At 42.9% G+C, this 16,721-nt stretch overlaps 1 pseudogene; it reads right to left on the bottom strand.

Annotated features, from left to right (window-relative positions):
• Positions 1-13,235: 13,235 nt before the first annotated feature.
• On the bottom strand, positions 13,236-14,228 carry LOC133918021 (putative expansin-B14; annotated as a pseudogene).
• Between the last annotated feature and the right edge of the window lie 2,493 nt (positions 14,229-16,721).

The following is a 16,721-nucleotide window of genomic DNA, read 5'->3' as shown; positions in this document are numbered from 1 at the left end:
TTCTTTGGTGAGTTGCTAGAGTGACCAAGACAAGGCTATTTATATGCACTTTGGTGGGGATGCAGACGTACGTATTAAGAAATTTGGGGATTCTGCCGGCCGAATTATTGGGGAGAACGTGACCAGTTGGTGTTAGCGGAAAAACGGCCAAACCAACCATTGTTAATCTGCAGTGCCCACAAAATAATGCTACAAGCTCAAAAAAAAAATGTAAAAATGGATCTCCAAGTACAATTGGGAAACACATGATGAGAAATAAGATCTGCAAGCATATAATTGTAAGTGCACGTTGCTCCAGTAGTAGTATCTAACTTAGTTGCAGGCAGTATTAGTTACTAGTACTAGAGCGCTATTGTCCATATAGCACACTAGCATGCATGCATAGAACAACGCCTAAATGTTGACCTCCGGCATAGCTACTGGTAGCAGGGGCGAATTTACATGTACCATGGGTGGTACACTGGTACCAGGTGAAGAATTTTTTTACTAGTAATCTGTTTATATTAACTATATAAATTTGTGTATGTTGTTAGATGTATAGTGAATTAGCACAAGAGTCATTTCAGCTCAAGCTTCACCCCTGTTGTTAGCTGGAGATTGGAGTAGGGTCTCCGATCCGGCTCTCTGCAATTGTTGATCTCAGGACTGTATCTGTTAGCTTAGTTCAACCTGGTTCCTAGGTACAGAATACAGAACCTTGAGCACTGTGTGTAGGGGATTTTAGGTAGCATAAGGCCATTGTGTTGTGCTGTTAAAAGGGATTCAATTACAATCTTGTTTAGGGCCATCCAATTACAGTTTAGTGCATCCTCAAGGAATAGTACGAAACTGTATAATTGCTGGTATACTACTAGGAATGGCAGGTCAAGTGTCAAATCAAAATAAAGCAATGAACTAGCAGCTGGTCACGACGCGATTTGAGGACGAGTTTGACGAAGATGATCTCATGATTGTTGCTGATTAACACGAAATTGAAGGAGACCAGCCCTTGGATGATGGAGGTGATCACGTTCTCCTAACGCCCAAGATATGGATAAGCAAATGGGATCTCACGAGGTACACGTCACCGGTTAGTTAGGATAACAGAGATAAATATTAAGAAATGCTGGCCGTCTCAATTTGATCCATTCCTTTCTGAAATGAACGGTTGGCTACTTCATCATTCTCTCATCCTTTAATCAGTTCCAAAACTGTGTACTGACCATACGATCGAGCTATCGTTACCACCACATACACCTGTCATGCACGAGCTAGCGATGCGTCGGTCGGAATGTACCGACCATTCGTGCGCCAGCAAGGAGAGAATGTTTGTAGCTTGCTGCATGCGTCTGCAACTTTGCCGATGTTTTAAAAATAATCAGAGCTGAATAGTTTGATCCTGCTCCATGTGATCGGTCGACGCTACGAACCACTTTGTCGAGGCAAAAGGAAATGCAAAGATTGTAATAGTATCATGCAAGTTCTACAATTACACAGAGCTTTTGTGGTGTTCAGCGCTCAGCGGGGTTTGCATGTTCTGATGTTCCATTATGCTGAGAGTTGTACAGTTCAGAAAGCAAAGTATCTCGAGCCCTGCACTGCACATCAACATTCTACTTTTGATTAGTGGCTGGTAGTGGTAGTCAATTCTCGCTCTGTTATATCTTCTATAATTTTAAGGAATCGCAATCGGATACTCTAATCATCGATACCTTCCGAATTCTTAGTGGTTGAAGGGACCCTACAGGCACATGCATGGATACATGCGTACGCCCATCTGGCTTTGGATCAGGTTCGATAGGTCGAAACTCAAATGTGAGTACAGCAACTGCTATGTGCTTTTGTGCTGTGCTGTAAGGCTCGTAAAATTTGAAGTTAAAACTGCTTTCGGATCTTCAATTGACGAAAATTCAGGCATGTTTAGAAATTATAGCCATGATTGTCGTGGAAAACAGTAAACCTGCAAAATTGCTCCTCCCTGCAGTCAGGGTATTAGTATAGAGCCTAGTATACGGGTTACATCTTGTTAAGCAAGGTCGAAATTATGCTTACCACGTTACCCAGGGCCTAAACTAGCTTCTGCTTGTCTAACAATAGTATTAGTTTTCAGGCACCTTTTACAAATTCTAAAGAGTGGTTTGGAGTTACTGTTCCTACGTGTCTTGCCCTCAAACTCACCGTCATCTGGACGTCGACAGATCATTTCCACCATGAATTCGAGCATGGCCAGTAGCCAGTTAACCAGACATCACAGCACGTCTTGGAACACACGTGCTAGTAAGAACCGGTGCGAACGATGCATCCATCCTCCGGCGTCTGACACCGGCTCCGTCAATTGAGCAATTAGGGCTCATGCCGATCTCGGCGCCGGCGCCGGGACACGAAGCACGTGTAGCTCCCCGCCGACAGCGTCCGACGCTCGAATGCGAACTCGTCCGTTCGTCCGCGCGCGGCAGAAGAAATCGGGACCGAAAGTTCTCTCAGGTTGCACGCTTGCCGCCGTACTCACCAGTACTCGTCCTTAATTTTTTTCTCTCGTAAGTGTCGTCTTGCCTTGGATGTTGTAGCTGAGCTAGGGTGAAAATGAGCTTGATTTTTCTCATCGTCCGATCTTTTAATGATGATTAGATCTTAAATATCGAATATTCGAAAGAAATTTTGGATCTTGATAGTTGTATTGGATACCGGATTCAGATCTAGAGATCTAGGTATCCGTCAGATATCGAATATCCGAAAATAAAATCGCATATGTCCTAAGACTATTTGATAACTATCCAACTCTATATTCTAGAGTTTGTAACTTTTTCATATAGAGTTGAATGAAGATGATATTTATATGAAATTATAGCTATTGATAAGATATCTAAGTTTGTACCTGATACTTTTTTCATTTAATGTAATTAATATATTCAAATAATTAATAAAAGCTTCAGCCATCATATTGGACACTCAAAATTTCTCCAATTTTGCTCTAACCTAACCTCTTTATGAGATTATATTGTTAATTTGTTTGTTGAATCTCTAACGTAGTTAAGTTTTAGATAGATAGAATAGTAGAACAATTATAATATATGTGATATATATAGTTATTATTTTTACTTAATATCTGAATAAATATTCGTTATTGATATTGGCTGTATCTAAATCATCACATATTCGATCCGTATTGATTTGTATTTATGACAGATACTATCCATATCCATATTTATATCTAAAATCATCCATATCCCAATGTGATTCTAATAAAAAAATGAAATAGAATATAAAATTAGTGATATTTATCGTATCCCGTCTGCCCTCCTGCCGGTGGGTGCCTGTTTCCACAATAAAGGACAAGATGAACGAACTGCAGATTGGGGAGTTGAGTAGTACCGTGCATGTATACACAGTTCCCCTGCCGACGGTTTTGTTTGTCGAAATTATGTCCTGAAATTATTTAGTATTTACAGTGCATGTTGATATGTTTCTGAATCCCACTTAGGTGGGTGTGTTATTTTTATAAAAAAAATTGATGATTAGTAAAATCAATTATTTAAATACTTATTTAAAATATAAATACCTAATTATTAACTATACATATCGAAAGGAAGGGCACGGGATTTTATATAGATTCATATCTCTCTTAGAATAAAAATCCTACATCATATGATATCGTGATTAATCTCAAAAGAAGACAATTACAATGAGCATATATCTAAATCTACTCCTATGAATCTCGGTTAGTATCGTGTTTTAGATCATAAAATTCTTGTCGGATGAATTTAATCGTGACTTGAATTTATTGTAGATCTCAATAAATTGTTTTTACTTCTATCTAACTTCATGTTATTTTTTATTCTGTCTACTGCCCACGGATTCACCCGAATGAACAATGTATATAGGTTTAACAATGTATTCCTAACCCAACTTAGAATTCCTGGCCCAATAGCCCAAGTATTAACAATGTATATAGGATTGGAACCCTAACTGTGCCTCTCATTCCCCATTCTCCATTCCCCACTGCCCACACCCACACCCTAACTCGCGGGCGACCTATGGGTGGCATCCGGTGGGCATGAGCACAATCGTGGAATTTCTCCTGTCAGTTTTTGCGGGCATGGGTCGGGTAATAAAGTTCAGTGGCAGGTTGGTGACCACTGCCCGTATTTGATTGATCCATTGCTATCCCTAATAATTATAGTAAATCTTTAATCATTAATTATCAAATCCTCATAAAAATTGGTGCTTTTGTTGTTGCATGGAGATTGGAAGTGAGATGGAAAGTGTGAAAGGCGTTGGGGTGTCTAGGAATCAATTCCAGGCACGATGTATTTACGTTTAATTTAAGAGCCAATACGCCATTTCAATTTCTTCCATTAAGAGCAAAAACATAGATTCGGACCTAACAGCTAGACACATGCCTTTGTAGTTTACTTCTATGCAAAAAGAGGCATACTATTCACGCTGGTAATTTCCGAATGTATAACTTGCGTAGGAAAACGTGTTCTTGACTTCTTGTTAGCACTCCTCATTATTCAGGAACATATATGAAAGAGGTGATGTTCAGGGGGGCAATTTGCCCTCTACTATTGTTTCACCAAATAAATAAATAATGAAGGAGGCGTGAACCAGGGTTCGGTATCATGTATCTTCTTCTCTGGGTTATACGTCTCTTGACACTATGATTTAGAATCAATGAATCCAAGAATTTAGTGAACAACGGTAGGGAAGTACGGCTCCACGCACCGTAACCAAAAAGTAATGACATATCAGTACATCAACGTCATAGCTTTTCCACTACCATACCACTTTCTGTTATGCCGGCCCCTCGATATGTTCTAAGCAAGGCCCAAACCCCACAAGCAAGACCCTGAACAATAGCCATAACCACAGCAACCATGTATGAAATGTGTTGTCCACTAATCCATGACCCTTTTACTGAAAAGGGAAGCTTGCACCTCAAGGACTCCATTGATTTTTTTAAAGAGGGGAATTGTGGTTTACGGTCTTTTGTGCACAAGAAAACAACATCAAATCAATAATACTTGAAGAATATTTGTAGGTAAGATGTCAAGTGCGGACAACCTTTAAGGTGCAATGGTACAATCACTTTCATTTTTGGAGCCAAACAATATAAATCATTTTAGAAAAGAAAATTGTGAATCTATGTATCAATCAACTCTTCATATGTATGAAATTAATTGGTGGGGGGGGGGGGCGAGGGTGTTTGTAAAATTTCTTATGTGTGTAGTGGGTGCACACATGTGAGTGCATGTCATGGCAGGAGTGAAATGTGAATGTGGTGTAGTGGTGTGCTTCCAAGATATGCTCTTAAAAGAAGAAATTGCAGGTTTGGATTCATTTGTGTAATGATAACAAAATTTCTTTAGATTGACAAGTGAGGGTGTGTATGCAAGCGGACATACCAACCAATTTATCCCACTTAGGACTAATTTGGATGAAGAAGTAGACCCAATCCCTTCAAATTAGTAGGGAAATTAGTCCATTTCCCCACCGATCCAAAGGACCACAATCCCCACCTAACCAAACAAGCAATTAGGGATTTGCATTCAGAGATGTCCAAATGGGTCTATCGGATCGGCACGGCATAGGCCCGTCCAACTACAACCCAGCTCGAATGGCTCGGCTAGTGTAACAAGTCATGTCATGACAGCCCGCATGCCTTCCCTCGGTCTATGGCACGGCCCATCGGCCACCGTGTCGGGCTGGCCTGCGCATGATTGCGGCCCAACAGGCATGACAGGCATGGCGGGCACGGTGCCACGAGCGACCCGACGGTGAATGGCTAGCCCATCGGCACAACCGGCCTGAAAAAATAAAAAATAACTACAAAATTTAAAATATGTATAGTAAATAAATAAAAATGAGATAAGGATATAGAAAATAGATAAAAAATAGCTACAAAATAAAAAATGTATAGAAAATAGAAAATAGCTGGGCCCATACGTGACGGGCCGGATCGTGCCCGTCCGTGCCGACCCGACTCAGTCAAGCAGTGCCGTGCCGTGCCTAGGTCGTGTCTACAGTATTGTGCCTCGGGACGACCTAGTAGCCACGATCCATTTGGGTATCTTTACTTGCATTAGTGCTTTTTTAAGGACTCACTTTAGTGCTAAACCAGAAGAATTAGAGGCCTATTTGGTAGAGCTCTACATGATCCAAATTCTCTCTAAGAAGTGATTATCTAGGATGAGTGATTCTGTGGCTAAAAGTGATTCTGTAATTATTCTCTAGCATAAACTCTATGGAAGAAATGATTTTGTGAAGAAATTGAATCAGATGAAGCTATTTTTTTTAGCTCACATCATCTAGTTTATTTCAGGGAATCATTCCCACAGAATCAATCAATGAGCTAAAAACTACAAACTGCCATTTGACAAAGCTACCACTGGTTCTACTATAGAAGTTGATCTAGGAGCTCTACCAAACATGCCCTAGATGAGCCAATGTGCTAGCATAACCCGGCCCACTTGCATCTCTTATCGAAACGGCCGGTTCATATCTTAAGGAACGCAGCAACCAAATTTTTTTATATTTTTTATTTCTTTAATATTTTCAAGAATACACGACCGTTTCAAAAAATCGCAGGTATAACCTACCATCGCTAGTTCAATTGGTGAGAACAAGGTCTCTCTTGTTGAACGGGCGAGATCTTGCGGGCTCCGACAGTTAGCGAATTAAATAACCAAAGAGAGGAAAATCTCGCCCATTCAGCGAGCGAGATAAACTTATCACCTGTTGAATGGGTGAGATTAAGTTCTCGCCTGCTAAACAGGTAAGACCTTTATCTCGCTCGTTCAGCGGGCGACATATTGTACTCACTCACTGAACGGGAGATATGTGCATATATAGAATTTTATTTTTTTAATTTACTTTTTTTATATGGCAATTTGAAAAATAGTGCACATTCATTCGGCGAGAAAATGTTAGTTATGCAAATAGTTATCGATAGTGGTTATTGTTTTGAAAATTTTGGTTTGATGTAAATTTGTCAATATTTGTTTATTTATTTGATGTAAAATTATATGAGTAATTTTTTAGTGAAGTAATGTTGGGATGATACAAATCTATTTTTATGAACAATTGTAGTTGTGAAGCACTATTAGCATAGAACCCGACACGGAGGTTATATACGCTGACAAAGATTACATGGGATATGGGGTTTAGCGTCACTGCGCAAAAGGACTCTAACCATAAAAAGATGATGATAACAAACATTAGTATGTACGGTATGCCTATATACTAACCTAATAGCGTGTTGATGCTAATCCTAACATGTCTTAGAGAATGAAAAAATGTATTTTACAATAGATGATTTCTACTAAGTGCACCTATGATATTTGCCTTTCTTAGGGCTTCGTGGCCCTACACCTTAGCATGACGTGCCCTCTCTCTCACTTCCTTTCCCTCTCTGATTCGTGTGCTTCAGCCATGGCGTGCTCCTTTGCTATCTTTCTCATGAGTTGCTTCTCCTGACGCTTTAGTCATAGTTCCTCCTGTTGTTGCTCGTACTCCAAACGTTCGTACGCTTCCCTCCTCCACCGCTGGCTCATACGATCCACCACTTCTGGTGCTTATTTTGCTCCATATCGAGTCATTCCATAAAGTTACAGATAGGTGAAGGAGACTAGACAAATGAAAGAAGATGGGAGATTAGTAAGATAATGCATAAAATCATATGGAAAGTGCCACATAAGTGATTTATGTCGCTATACCAGTGAGTACTCGTATGGTCCATGTCGATGCTTGTCGTACTGGTAGTTGGTACACATGAAGAAGCGTAGGTTGTATGTGTAGGAGATGTCCTAGAACTCACGAAACCTACAAAGTTTGCCACATAAGCACATCGGCGGTTCAACCCCTTAGGGGATGAAAAATCTCTCAATGTTTCTTGGATGGGTTTGGTGGAATTGAGAAGGCATTACAGTTGTGAGAGCTGAAGAATGAGTGGTATATCAATGTATGAGGGTGAGGTTATTTATAGTGGCTAGGGGTTGGTGCATTAACTGAGTGCATGGGCTTGTATGGGAGCTGGAGCATATGATTCGTTGTGAAAGCTGAAAAATTATGGCATTGATGTTTGACAGAGATTCCCTATGAAAGTTGTTACTTGATGTGGTCATTTCATTCTGTAAAAGTTTAGCAAGGAGTTATTGTTGTCTCTGCATGGAAGGCAGGAAATCCTATGAAAGCATTGGACTTAAAAAATGTATTAGTACAATGATAAAACCAGACATTCTCATTGAAAAAAGTAAAGTACATCACAAATAAGGGTCATCATAAGCATTCATTGCATGTCTATTTGTATAGTATATAAGGTAATATGCACCAACTCATACATATTCTACGACAAGTTACAATTGCATGTAGTACGCTATCGCAAAATAAAGCATATCTTATGGAAAGACAGATTGCCGGGTGCAGGAAAATATCTACTGGGTAGGTGAAAAAGATAGAGGCTTCTTATCCAGATATTCCCAGTAGATCTCTTGGAAGTTGCATCCATGGAGGTAGGGCTTGCTGCACACGTACTCTTGTGCCATTCCATATTCCATAGGCCCTTGCACAGCCGGTACGCTACACATGCATTGTGAAGGAATCTGCATGTTACCTCATATGGTGAGGTACGTATCCCACCACTCTTCATTGAGCTCCTGTAGCCTCATCTTTGACTGTTCAACATTCATGTATCTCATTGCCTCAGCCTCATCGTAATCGTAGTTGATGTTCGCATACTCTTCTTTGTCTGTGTACTATTCGTACTTGCACATAGCCTTGTCATACTGTTGGAGGGAAGTATGTGAATTAGATGAAAATCGTAGCATAGTAGGATGTCATACACACTTATCCCACAACAAAAACAAGTAGTCGTGGTAAGCGGAAACGGTTTCAGGCTTGCTATTATACCATGGCATGCGTGCCTCGTGCTCTTCTATCTCTAACACCAGTTGCCCCTTCTTATGCTCTTGGTGTTCATTTCTTCTTCGATCTTCATTCTCATGCTTGTATCTATCAAGGATGTCACGTCATAACTCGTAAGGGCCCATCTTGCCCTTACCCTTGCTGGACCCGGAGCTAGACCTGAAAGGCATGAAAGAGATTGTGTTAGACTGTGTTGGAGAAGAAGTAGCCACCGATGGGTTACCCTTATATACACAAGGGGGATATACTTCGAGGAACTATTGAGTGTGTTGGAGGGAGAGTTATTGCAATGTCAGGGTGGGTTTCAGGGATTCCTTTCGCGTGGATGTCAAAAGCGTCCGTCAACAGAGAGAGAAAGATGTCCGGTACTATAGAAGAAGGAATAAGGTCACGGACGAGTGTTGTAGAGAAGAGGTCACTTCTCCTTCGGTTCATTCTCAATCCACTCACTAAATGACCTGATAGATGACCCGATCCTTTGTGTGATGCTAGCTTCATTGTCCTTTGGCAGGGACTCAAGAAGTACTGGTTGGTTCTCCAACCTCTTCATGGGCCTCCCTGCATGCTCCTGTGTTTGCTTCTTCGTCAGCTCATCCAGTGTCTTCTAAAGAGCATCAAACTTCCACTGCTGGTTCTGACCACACAACTGCTTGAACATGTTCATGAGGTTCTTGTTCTTGAATTGGCAAAAGAAGTTTGCACCTAAATGTCTCATGCACCACCTACTCTGCAGATCTAGCCACATAGGTCCAATCAAGTCATCGTTCGTTCTATTTTGCAGATCCAGAACTGCCTTGAGCATCCCAATATGCTGGTCATGTATAATGCACACGTTCGACCGAGTACAAACAATTACCATCCTCATATGGTACATGAACCAATACCAACTGTTGCTATTCTCACCCTTCATAAATGCGAAGGCCAACGGTAGAACTTAATTGTTCCCATCGACCCTAGTAGCAGTTAGGATCTGTCCCGTGAACTTGACAGTAAGAAAAATATCGTCGATGCACAAGATAGGATGACAATACTTGAAAGCTTCGATACATGCTCTTATTGCGAAGAAACATTACTTCATGACGTACTTGCCAGGTTTGGATAGTAATTGTACTTATCAATGTCGTAATACGTCTCTAGATTTCTTCAAGCAATGGTCTGTAACAAATGTGGCAGATTCTCATACACCGCTTCTTAGGTCCCGAACCTCATCTCGATTGTCTTCCTCTTCGCCCTTCATGCTTTGTTATAACTGATAGTGTACTTGTACTCCTGCTTAATTTGCCTTATTATGGACCCTGATTCATAGTTCACGCTGTTCACAATCTGAGCATACATCACATTAGTGACAAAGGATGAGGTTATAGTCCTATGGCTGGGCTCAAGTTCATCTATCATGCAAGTAGACCACAATTGACAACTCACTTCTCTTTGAAGTCGTGCACCCACCACAGGCAACGCTTATTTGCGCACTTGACATCATATTCCTTCTTGCTTGACTTGACAACATAAAACTACCATCAAAGCAATGCCATCCTTTATGACCTGACTGGTAGGATACCTAGCACCTTGAGTTACCTCATTCTGCATATACTCTTAGACCACTTGATTACCCTCATTCACCATAAGGTTATTGAAGTTGGGATTATCCCATCTACAGGAACCAGAACAAAGTCCTTATCATCCGAGATGTCATACTCAGGGGATTTGTTAGCCTCACGATCATTCCGCTCCATCTGTTCAATTAGAGAAGTGGTTTGTTCCCCCTCATCTACCTCACCGGTAGGTTCTTTCAAATAATTCGATGAATGTGCACCATCCACATCGACATCCTCCTCATACCCTTCCTCAGCACCCTACTTCTTCGCGTACCCCCCACCCTGTATCTCACTAAATGCCTCCTTATTCTTTCATTGCATAAGCAACATATGAGGTCAACCTCTATGCACAACATCCTATAGGTACCTCTTTCACACTTCATCTTTCCATAGCGGGAACACCTCTCAGTACACACCTTCTCTGTAACAGTTGCCCAGAATGCTAATTGTCATCTCTTGAATCTCGGGGTCTATTTTAAAACCCCGCATCAACTAGGCGTACAAGTGTCTGATACTTTTGTACATTGGTCTGGAGTACCCAAGTCCATTGACTGAAATACGGACAATACTACCCCTTCTAGACCATATAATATTTCACTGTCCATATAAAAAATACTAAACTGTCACATATCCGATATACCTAGCTACTATCGACAAAAACTCTAATATTACTACAACAGAACATAAATAATTATGTAAAACTACATCTACAATGAAAAATTCATTACAAACATAGCTAAATATGTAATCTATACTACAACAAAATATTCTCGGGTCGTAGATCAAACACCTCTAAATCCTACATCTATCACATCAGTTATGACTATACTATACCTAAAACATACATTTAATACCTAACATATGTCTAAATATTACATATAATCACTAAAATATGCGTATAAACAAGATCTAATTGCTAAACTATACCAAATCCTAATTCTAAAACTAGATCTACATTCTAACTTACGTCTAATGACTATCCTACTAGATTTGTAAAAAAATTCTAAATCTAACATCTAACCTATGTCAAAACCTAACACTACTGACTATCCTACCAGGTTTGAAAAAACCAAAGAAAAATGTACCTCTTTTCTCCAGTAGAGTTTCACTGTGTAATTTTTACTCCCCTTCCCTCCCCTCCCATCTCTTCCCCTCTCGGCTCAGTGGGAAACAAATAAGGTTGTGACATCGGTAGGGCCGGCCGCGCCGGTTTAAATATCCAAAAGATCTCATCCCCTCAACAGGTGAGACCTTTTGTGTGGGCCCACGCGATAGAGACGTCACGAAGATCTCGTACGTTCAAGGAGCGAGAATTTGATCTCTCATTCTCTCCCGCTAAACAGGCGACATCTTTTTCTCTCCGATTATTTAATTTGCTTACCATCGGAGCCCACAATCTTGCTCATTCAATAAGTGAGATCTTGTTTTCGCCTATTGAACGGGCGACTGTAAGTTAGATTATGATTTTTTAAAGCAGCCGTGTATTATTAAAATATTAAAAAATAAAATATATATATATAAATTCCGCAGCAACCCCTCACATAACTGGGCCGTAAATTCGGAACGACAAAGCCGGACGCCCTGATCACTGCCGAACGGGGCTGGCTCCTCGGGCCGATCCCGGGACTAACACTAGCAGGCTACAGCGTGAAACATTCAAACCCGGTAGAACCAGCCCAACTCTGCCGCATAGAGATGGGCCTACAATAAGCCACGCGCACCGTCGAAGCCCATCTCTCTCTCAGAGGGCAGGAATCAGTTGGCTCCGTTGGTGGGGCAGCAGTAGTAGCACCGATCACGGCGTCCGTAACGCAACGTGCCAAGGCTTACCAAATACCGAAACACGTACGGGGGAGAGAAGCGAGCAAGCACGCCGCCCGCGTCGTCCCCGATCGGTGGTCCTGCTTGCATTCGCGTGGGCGACCGACGACACGACGGGAATTTGTTGAGCTAGCTACGAGGAAACGGAGGAGACGCTTTGTTTCCGCAACGGCTTCGTGAGTTCCTCACGGCTGGTGGCGCTTCGGCGAGGCGCGCGTGGAAGCGGCCGTCGGGCGTTTGGCACGTGGAGCTCGGCATGGGGGACCGGCGGTGGTTGCCGCCGCGCCACGTCCCGTCCCCTGCCTTGCTAGGAGGGTCCGTCGCGATGCGCCGCGTGCACGAGTGACGCGCGCGAACTGCACTTTCCGCCGCTTCTGTGAAGGTCTGAAGGATGGTTGGCGGTCGGCTGGCATTGAAACGGGCTCGGACAACGGGATGCGCTGTGACTCCTGTGGACTCTTCCTTGAAAGATGCACGTAGAGCGTGGCGACCACTCCACGTTCTTGGCATGCACTTCTTTGCACACGCCTTAAAGCGAAAGCAACTAAGCAAGCAAACTCTCGGATCGGATCGAACGGAGTTCGTAGTACGTGTTTCGGTACAGGTTGAAATCTCACAAAATGCATGTGCTAGAAATGGTGTAGTAATTTTGAACAAGCCACTGCAATAAGAAGGCGCGCGAAGATAAATAGATGCGTGCGACTCCTCCATCTTCTGCCTCCGAAACATTTATTCATACCCAACTGTCACAATACGCCATTTCGGCGATCCGACTGCGCGGATTTGCACAACACTAATGGCGTTTAAGCACGCACGGCATGGCACGCACAGCTTGAAACATAAACCAAGCTAGCGCCGCGCCTTCATACCGGTGGGCGCGCGCGAATGCATCTACCCATATTTATTTTAGAGTATTCATCAGTAGTTCACGACCGAGCGGTACGTGCCGCCGGGCGTCCATCCGGCGGGAATGACGTTGTTGGCGACGAGCGTCCTGCCGGTGAGGCGGATCGAGAAGGGCGCCTGAAGCGCGGGGCCGGAGTTGTACCTCCACACCGCGCCCCAGGACTGCTGCATCGACGCCCACGCCGTGCCGGCGCCGCTCTGCATGAGCTCCACGGCCCGTAGAGGTCGCCGTCCCCGGACTCGTACGTACTCGATGAGCACCGCGAGGTAGTACGCGTTCGAGCCGGCGTCCACCTTCAAAGGCGATGTCCATCCCTTGCCAGTTGCACGGCACCCTGCACGTACGCATCGCGCGGTCACGGACGGCGCAAAAAGCCAAGGCCAAGAAGAGACGGTCAGTCTACCATGAAGGGAAGGCTAGACTAGAGTATGCATGCGTCACGCATTGTCGACGTGCTAACGTGTGTGGAGATCGACAAGCTAACCCAGCGGAATGCAGCGAAAGCGTTTACATGCGTGTGATTACCGTGTGACATAATTAAAGTACACTTGATATGTCTGATGCAGGGCACGCACGCGCTACGTACGACAATAGCTTACCGAGTGTACTGGATCTTGAGGCGGCCGGCGCTGCGGAGCTGGTCGGCCTGGCCGGGTTTCGCCATGGCACCGAACGCCGTCCCGCTCAGGTCGAAGTGCACGGGCTCGCCCAGGCACGCACCGCCGGGGCACTCGTCGGTGATGACCACGGTCACCGGGCTGCTGGAGCACGACGCGTGCCCGGTGCATTTCACCTGCACAATTTATTACCCCAACAGCGGCGACGGTGTAAGTTACTTAGTGCAAGACAAGTGACTTTGAAGATATGGTCGTCTCATAGTTTGCATGAACCTGGTAGCAAGAGCCTCAGCCCTGGCCGTCCTGGAAGATGGACGGGCTGCCCGGGGCGATCATGGACGAGAACGGCGGCTCGTTGACAACGCCCTGGTATCCGCAAACAGTCATCCGTGTCATCTCATCAGTACCGGTTAGAATAAAATCGGTACTGATGAAGTATCAATACCAGTTCATAACTTTATATGCTTGATCAACAATCGAGCCAAGTTGAATTGGCACTTATACTTAATATCAGTACCGGTTCTAAAAAAATCGGCACTGATACTTCAGTGTCGACCGATAACTATAAGCCGATACTGATACTGAATATCAGTGTCGGTTCATATTACGAGCCGACACTAATAACTCTACATTCCATAAAAGGCGTCTTCTTCTCCCCCTAATGTCGACGCCCCTTTCCGCCACCTCACTGTCGCGCCATCACCTCAGACCTCCTCCTCCGTGACTGAGCCCCGTGGTGAGCTTCCCCGTCCCCCGTTGAGTCTAGTGCGCGTGCCGGTTTCCTTTGAACCCGTCGCCGATGTGCTTTTCCACGGTGGCCAAGCCGCCGCCGCCTTTGCTCTCCGCCGTCAACCTGGCTGCGATCGGGCCCGTTGGCCAAGAAACACGCTATTGTGTTCGCCGGCCCGTGTAGGTACAGTATGTGGTCTCATCTAGGCCACTTGAGCTGTCGTTTAGCTGTCGGCATGCCTGACCAATCCGTCATGACCATCGTGCTCGCCGCCGGTCACCTCCGTGCCTTGCGGTGTCATTGTAGGTTCTCTCGGTCAAGCCGATGTGGCCGTCACTCACTACCGGCGAGGGCTAGCCGAGCCGACCAGCCAGCTCCATTCAGGGCCGCCACAGCCACACGCGTGCGCCAGTGGGCTGACCAACTGGTCAACTTTAGGGCTATTTTTTTATATTCGGTTAAATCAGAAAATGCAAAAGTGATTTATTGTTATGCTATTAAATCAGCTGAAAGCTTGCAAAATGTGTAGAAAAATGAATATAGCTCCAAAAATTGTGAAACCATTTCTGTTAGCTTTATATGATCGTGCTCTACATATTAAAAATACTAGGAGCCATGATAAATGTACTAAAATACCTTTAATTATTTAAAAATGTTTAAGTTTAGGTAATTCAGAATTAATTATTGGTAAGTCCATAATTGGTGAAACCAATTTTGTTAATCTTGTTAGTTAATGCCATGTTCATTAAAAGTACTCACCATCATGATAAACATAATTAATTTTTCTTTTTTGATTATGTCATTGTTACCTAGATCTCTAAATTTCTAGTAGTGATTTAAGGAAAAAAAATATTAAAATCACCTCTAAATAGATTAAAATCTAGCTCCAATTTTTTAGTAGTGAATTAGTAAAAAAGATTAAATCACCTCTATTATGTCATGTTATATGCTGCATGCTTACTTGTTACTCTGTGTTTGTTTTACCCTATCAAACTGTAAATAAGTTGTGAACATGCATGTATAGCTCAACTGGATCTGCTTGACACGTAGTTGGACATTAGGCACCGTTCATACCTCATAGCCGTGCAAGCTGAGGAGCTCCCAGTATTACAACCCTGTGCGTTAGGTGAGCTCACGAGGCTTGACGCACACTAGATCCCGAGGTTTATACCATTCGAATGTAACATTTCATATGTCTTGTTCTCCATATTGCTTGCTAACTGTATTGTGCTTGCAGGTTGTGTGTTGTTGGGCTATTTTCGTTGTGTCGACTAGTTGATGTGGATGCGTTGGTGGGGGGCTCGGAGGTGTCCACTAGGTTCAGCTACGACAGGGCCCTACTCGTGACACTTGTCGATAGGTGATATATCGAGACTCACACGTTCCACCTCCCGTGCGACGAGATAGTACCCACGCTCTAGGGCATCTCCCTGTTGATGGGGTTGTTGTAACATCCCAAGTTTTAGCATATAGATTATAGAAAAATTCACTCCAATTTAAAAATTTTGTAATTATTTAAACCACATAAATCAAGGAAATCTGTATATGAATATATATATATATATATATATATATTTGTATGTATATATTCATATATATTATTTTGGCTAAGTATTCCAAAGTGTACTAGATTAAATTCTAAACTTCACCATGCATTAATTGATTCATATGCATTGGTTTATTATTTTTATGGTTCTTTGAGTGGAGTTTTAAATTTGAATGCCTCTCAAATTCAAATATATTCTTAGTTTCCTTCCAACTAGAATCCAATTTGAATTCAAATCTTTTGGATTCAAATCATCTTCCAATTTCAGAGGTTTAGTTCCTTTTCATAATTCAAATATCCCTATTTGAATTAGTGCCAAATACCAAAGTCAAATCTAAATTCAAATACTCCATTTGAATTTGTCCCAAAACCTTTTTCCTTTTTCTCATTGGGCCTAATCTTCTTATCCTTCTCGGGTGACCTCCCCTCTTCTCTCTTGCGTGGCCTAGCTCTCCCTCTCAGCGATGTTCGTTGTCACGTCTCAAAATGCTAATCACGTGATTAAGCATTCACAATCATCATGACATTAGGTTTATGCGTATTCATTTGATAACTTGAGTTTAAACATGTTTAAAAAATACTTGAAATTAGTTTAGAGCCCCTT

This window comes from Phragmites australis, chromosome 5, assembly GCF_958298935.1.
Source record: "Phragmites australis chromosome 5, lpPhrAust1.1, whole genome shotgun sequence".
Lineage (NCBI taxonomy): Eukaryota > Viridiplantae > Streptophyta > Magnoliopsida > Poales > Poaceae > Phragmites > Phragmites australis.
Note: the sequence above shows the minus strand (reverse complement) of the source record. Positions and strands in the feature narration are given on the sequence as shown.